This window comes from Balaenoptera physalus, assembly GCF_965194825.1.
Source record: "Balaenoptera physalus genome assembly, chromosome: 9".
In the NCBI taxonomy this organism is placed as follows: Eukaryota; Metazoa; Chordata; class Mammalia; order Artiodactyla; family Balaenopteridae; genus Balaenoptera; species Balaenoptera physalus.
This window is the reverse complement of record NC_138888.1, coordinates 43,818,839-43,825,409: the sequence shown is the minus strand read 5'-3', so window position 1 is coordinate 43,825,409 and position 6,571 is coordinate 43,818,839. Positions and strand designations below refer to the sequence as shown.

Genomic DNA, 6,571 nt, shown 5'->3' with positions numbered 1-6,571 from the left:
CATGTTCCCTGTCCTTGACGCTACTGCAGTCTAGTAGGAAAGCAGAAATAGTACCATGGAAGGTCATGTGTGCGTATATAAGAAAGGAATACATAAAGTGATGAGAGCACAGAGGTGATTAACTCTGCCATAACAGGTGAAACAGGTCATGGTCTTTGTGACAGGAATTAAGTGGCCCTAGGGCGGCCCTTTTTGTATGAAGTGCTTACCCTTTCATCTTTCCACATCAGCTAAAATACCTACCTTTAAAAATGTATTTCTTTAGATAAAGTAATTTAATCATTCATTAAGCTAATATTTATTGCATGCCTACTGCACACCAGGCTGTGTCCTAGGTATTGATGATACAGCAGTGAACAAAACACAGTTATTGCTGTTTGGGGTTTACATTCTAATGAGGAGAGACAGACAATAAACTAGTACAAAACTAAATTTATGTCAGGTGGTGATAAGCACTGATATGAAATATAATAATAATAATTGTTGTTATTAATACTTACAGACTACTTACTATGTACCAGGCACTGTTCTAAGCAACATGCATATATTAACTCATTCTTCTCCTATTAAGTCAGTACTGGCACTATCTCCATTTAACAGATGAGGAAATTGAGGACAGAGGAGTTTAACAATTTTCCCAAGGTCACACAACTAGAATTTGAACCTAAACTGTCTGGCTCTAGTCTGTGTCCTCATGTTGACCTCCCTGAGGGGAGAGTGGAGCTGCCGTGCTGTGTGACAAGGAGGTGGTGGGCAGTGTGCCCTGCAGGAGTCCTTGAGAGGCACTGCCTCCAGACACACATGTGTGTGAGGTGGGCGTGGCAATAGAAAGATGGGCAGCCAGAGGGTAGTTTGACCTTCTTCACAACTGTGCTCATATTATTTTGTCTTTCTCTACTTAGAAGCTGACCTTCTTACTTAGAAAAGTATAAGAATTCTTGTTGAAACCTAATTGCAGGGTTTCTGAAACATTCCGCAAAATTCTAGGGAATCAACAAGATAAATATGCAAATGTATATTGTGGGAATTATTTGTTTTTTATCAATGCTTTCCAACCTCTGGGTGTTACTACCTGGATGAAAAATTTACAGTCGGAAATATTACTGTCCTTTCATACAGCATCACGTTTTGCAAATCAGAAACATTCCAGTCAGCAGACGCAGGTCCTTCCCTTTCTCCTCATCCTACTTCCAGCACAAGTGCATCCAAATGTGTGGGTGAGGCTGCCAAGCTTCTGTGCTTAGCCCTGACCTACACCCAGGCTGGATTTATTTAAATTGAAATATGGGGAAATTTTAAATAATTTCAAAGGACTAAGGGAAGCACCATTGCATCTATTATTCCCTGATGGAATTTAACGGATCTACCTATTACCAAGTTCCAAACCTGAACTACAAAGCTTATTTTATTAAAGAAGCATGTGAATCACTGTCCTTGCTCTGTCTTATTAGGTGTTTATTTCATTTTCAGGCCCTCCCCCACTGCTGAAGAACAAGAAGGCTGAGCTACAGGCTCACAGGTTCTTGGGCATCACCCCATGTTCCTCTTCATTGTTCAAACATCATTCTAGTATATTTCAAACCACACAAATAGTCAGTGTTGTGAAATATCTCCCACAGAAATAAGTTTATCGGGTGTCAGGTTTGGTTAGTGCCTGAGTGCTGAATATCTATGGAAGGATCCAACTGTTATGATTATTGTCAATATGTACTTATAGCCATTGAGAAACTCATAAGAATAACTTGCTATGCATGATAATAGCAATAGAAAATATAAAAAAATGATAGCAAGAAATAGGATATTTAACTTTAAATTGCCCGGCAGCCCAGATTACTGAGGAAATTAGGATGATATTCCTGAAGGGCTTAAAGAAATTAGGCTAAAGGAGTTTAGAATTTCAGCAAAAATGTACACCTACAATATAGGTCTAGCTACTCGTGTTATCAGCTGCTTCACACTCATACATTTAGTCCATTAAATAGCATATTGGGAAACTTTCTACTGAAACATGATTTAATTTTTTGCCTATATCGAGTTATTTGCAAAAAAGTCTTTTACATACGGCAAATAAATTCTTTTTACAAATTCTGGTGCAATATGTCAAAGAGAAATCATTAGCTAACTATTTCATTGGTTCATAGTACTTAGGGCAATATTTAGTAACTTGACCCTGGCAAGCTTTCAGCAATTAGTACATTTTCTTACTTCATAATTATGAGAGATGGGGCGGGTTGTTTATTTTGGTTTAAAAACTACTGTATAGAAAACCTGCAGGTCCTTAAAGCAGAGAGAGATCCTGAGCAAAGATGGCATGCACTTGGCAACCCTTGGTTTAAGAGGGAAATATTAAAATAAAGACTTCCAAGTAAGACAGGATATTTACAGACAAGACATATGCTGGCTGACTGGCTATGTTTAGAACAGCAGAAGAGCATTTAGATTTGTTTCCTGTAGAACTCTCTGGGACTGATGAGGTGATGTTTACACAAATGTTTGGATGAAGTCACTGGGATATTTTTACTAGATCCCCAGATATGTTACTAATCTTCTCTCTCTATCCCCTCTCCACCCCATTAGGTCAGTAGGACCATAGCATAGGCATGGTATTATTGCTCCCTGAAATCCTAATGCCTTTTTTTTTTCAAAAAAGTCCTCCCAGTGGCTTTCCTCTCTTCTTACATATCTCCGACAATAACAAAGAAGACTTCTTACAGTTTTGTTAAATATGCCCAGCAGTCTGCAAAGCAGCAAACTATTATTAAATACATTCTCTTTTACTTAAAAGGTAATTAAGTTTAGGCTTGCCTTGAAGAGACTGTTCCATGATTTCTGTCCTTTGCAAATATGCAAACTCTGCTTTTCATTGTATTTCTTCTCTCTTCTCTGCCACTTTTGTTCAGTCACATCGAATTATCAAAATTTTGGGTGATCCCCATATCTCTTTCCATTCCTTATCATCAGGATTTACATTCATTGTAAATCTCAGAATGTGAATTTCTCTTGTACCAAAATTATATATCTGTCATGGCACAGAATTACTTGTTTCTATCTAAATTATCAGAGTTTGATTATATTCCCTGTTAACCTCTTCCTGCATCCTTATTCTGCCTCATTATGTCTGCTTCTCTATTTTTTTAAATATTATTTAGAATTTTAATTCAGTCTTTCAACAACTTGCACCTAAATAAATCAGCATACCAAAGAAAACAAAGTGGGGAGAGTGTGGGAGCAGTTTTCTAACCATAGCCACGTCTCTGTGAAGGATGAGAGCAAAGGCTCTAGAATAGAGTCCTACTCCAGCCCCATTCAGCAGGATGACCATGGGCAAGTTACTAACCTCAATCTTTTCAGCTGTAAAATGGTAATATTATAATGCCCACTTCATAGGGCTATTGTGAGGATTTAATGAGTTAACCCACATAGCACAAGTGATATATAAAAAAGTGCTAAAATAAAGTTAACTAATACTGCAATTAAAAGCCATTCACAAAAAGAGTTTTGTTCTCTATATGTACTGTTACCTCGGTCTCATAGATGAACTAGGTAATGCTACATGGTGAAAAGATTTTCTTAAGGGTTCATGGAGACTTCTGGTAGACCCTAAGGTAAAACTAAGCTCTCAGGCCCTCTAACACCCATTATGACAGCCTCCGTAATTTTTATATAAAATGTCTGTACACATTAGAAGGAAAGGCTTCCGTGAGCGAGGAGTTGAATTTTAAAATATAACACAAGTCAACTGTAAATTCCTCGCAACCCTATGGAACTCTTTATCTCTGCAGCATTTGACCACTCTCAAGTCCGTGAGCCTCTCTCCTTTGGATTTCCATGACAGCCTTCCTCTTCCCTTTCTGACTTCTCCTCTCAGTGCCCACCATCTTTCTTTGTCAGTCCCTCATATATTGGCTGTTTTCTGGGTCCCATCCACTGTTTACTTCTCTTCTAATTCTATACACTTTAATTGAATAACCTCAATTACACCCTTGACTTCAACTACCTGTATTTCCAACTGAATACTGGGCTTCTTCATTTCTCCCACATTCAGCTCAAACCAAACATGCGTAAAGCTGTTCCTCCTCCTGTGCCCCCGCCTTTGGGAAGAGCACGACTTTGCACCTAGTTTCTCAAATCACTGGGATTCACCATCGTCTCCTCTCTCTTCTTCACCCAATTAGATGACAAATCCTCTAGCATCTACCCCTGTGGTAAGTCTGGTTTCCATATCCTTCTTTCTATACCTGTCACCATTCATTATTTCAGCTTTCATTAATTTTCATTTCTTATGTGATTAGTGTGACCACTGTTCCTCCAGTTTCATCACTTGCCATTTCCCACCGTCAAGTGTGATAAGCTACCTGCAGTTCTGTGAACCCCCATTCTCTGTTATTCCCTGACTTTCTACATACTGCTCCTTCTATCCTGAGATACCTTCTTCTCACCCCCCTGCAGGACTCAGTTTAGAATTAACCTCTCAGTGGCTTTTATTGACTCTCCGTCTGCCATACAGTGTAGGTTTGGCATGCTGCCGCAGGACTCCCACAGAACATGAATTCCCTCTCAATGGCAACATAGAATGCCTCCTGGCTTCTGGCAGAAGATGTAGTTTAAAATCATCTGCTCACCAAATCTTCAAAAATAAGCTCATTTGTTAAAAAAAAGAAAAATGGTGGAGAACTGACCAGAGAATCTACATCTCACTCATTCCTCTAGACTACCAGCCAGTGTGTATGTATACAAACATACACAAATGAACATATCTTTAAATAGTTGTATATGCATATGAAATATCTGGAAGTATATTATCAAATCACAAACAATGGCTAGCATGGGGAGTAAGGACAGGGAAGGAGTAAGAGACTAACTTTTTATGCTGCTTAGATACTTTTATATGTTTTTTAAACAATAAACGTAAATTACTTTTCTAATAAAGATCTTTAAATACAGTTATAAAAATAATATAGCAAGAACTAGTACAGAGATTAATTACTAGGAAATTTAGAAGAAAAATCGGAAAGGATCAGGAGTCACTTTTTTGATTGATTGTAAAATAACATAAAAATTCTTTTTTAAACCTTTAAAAAGATGATGATTGTGTTTATTTTATAAAGGCCACAAAAATGATATTCACAAGAAAATCTGAATCAGAGGCTTAGTAGTTAAGCTTTGCCTTCTAGAGATCAGAGCAGTGATTTAGTAAGGAAATCATGCTTTCAGTCCCCAGTAAGCAAAACCATGTTCTGCTTGCCTTTCAGACATCTATGCAATCAACTCAACCCACTTACTGCCATTCATCTACCTCAGGAACAAAAGATTTCATTTTACATATTAGCAAACCACCGCAGATTGTTGTTCCTCTAAAGTTTCCATATGTGAAGTTACAACCAATAAGAACCAGGCCAAGCAGGGGCAGATTCAAATGGCTTGGGTAAAACAGTATTATTCAGTAGTGGACTGGTGACACTCACCTTTCCTGTGGATAGAGACACAGTCCTATGACAAGGACAACTTTCAAAATCACCAGTAGAAGAACAGCTCACTACTAAACATTACACACAAGATTAAAGAAACTGACTCTAGTTTCTCAAGGGAAAGAAATATTCTTGCCTCTTCTTTTTCTTTAAAGCATCCCAGTGGTACACATTAAATTCAGGTGCTTACCACTATACTAAGCCTTGCACAAAAGTCAACAGGTATCTGTTGAAATAATTTTTTAAATTTTCTCAAAAATTCATTCAAAGGAATACATTAAGCAAATGTTTAGAAAATGAGAAGGATTTTATTGTATGTAGAATGGCTTATAGGTATGTTTTTCCTTAACCTTCACACAGTCAAGTATACGTATAGAACCCTCCAGAAAAATGGGGTTGCCTTGCAGTTATAACTCCTAAGCGCTCAACCATTGGCACTCCTAGAATCAGCTCGGTTCCATGATGAGAAGGCAGGTAGAGCCAATGTGAGATTATTAACAAGGCTTGTTCTGATGAGGTTCAAGATGCATGCTCAAAGCAAGCACAGCCCTTTCCAATCTGTCACTTAGCTGTTTGTGTTAAAGAAGTCTCATGATCAGAGTCTTATCTCCATTCATGTCATGGATCCAAAGTTACTCAAAATGTATAGTCAGAAGCACAGCAAACAAGACAAGCAGATATTCGTCCTTGGGCTTCGTATTTTTCCCTGCTATTATTAGTCAAGTGCACCACTCAAGGTGAAGGTCTCACTGTAGAGAGATGACTCCAGGGCAACCATCAGCCATTGTGTAATCAATCAGTGCAGAGACGGAGAGTCTTAATTTCTGAGGGATTCTGAGTCATGGTCCATCTTGCCAGGTTTATTTCTAAGCAAGAATGTTTGCATTTGAGAAAAAACAAAGGGTCCTATGAACTTTTAATAATGGGATGAAGTTTAAGAGCAGCTGGGAGGGATCATTTTAAAATTTATTTTTCTGCAGCCAATTAGGCAAATGTATTGTAAATCTGATTTTGGAAGTGAATTAAGTGACTACTGTGTTTTAATACCAAAATACTGAAGTGGAATCACAGTAGACCTTAGCAAGGTGTGACCCACTACAATA

General features: G+C 38.0%; 1 protein-coding gene across 3 annotated transcripts in view; it reads right to left on the bottom strand.

Moving 5' to 3' along the window:
- Positions 1-6,571, bottom strand: part of ROS1 (ROS proto-oncogene 1, receptor tyrosine kinase) — a 132,123-nt gene that overhangs the window by 17,393 nt on the left and 108,159 nt on the right. The window lies entirely within an intron of this gene.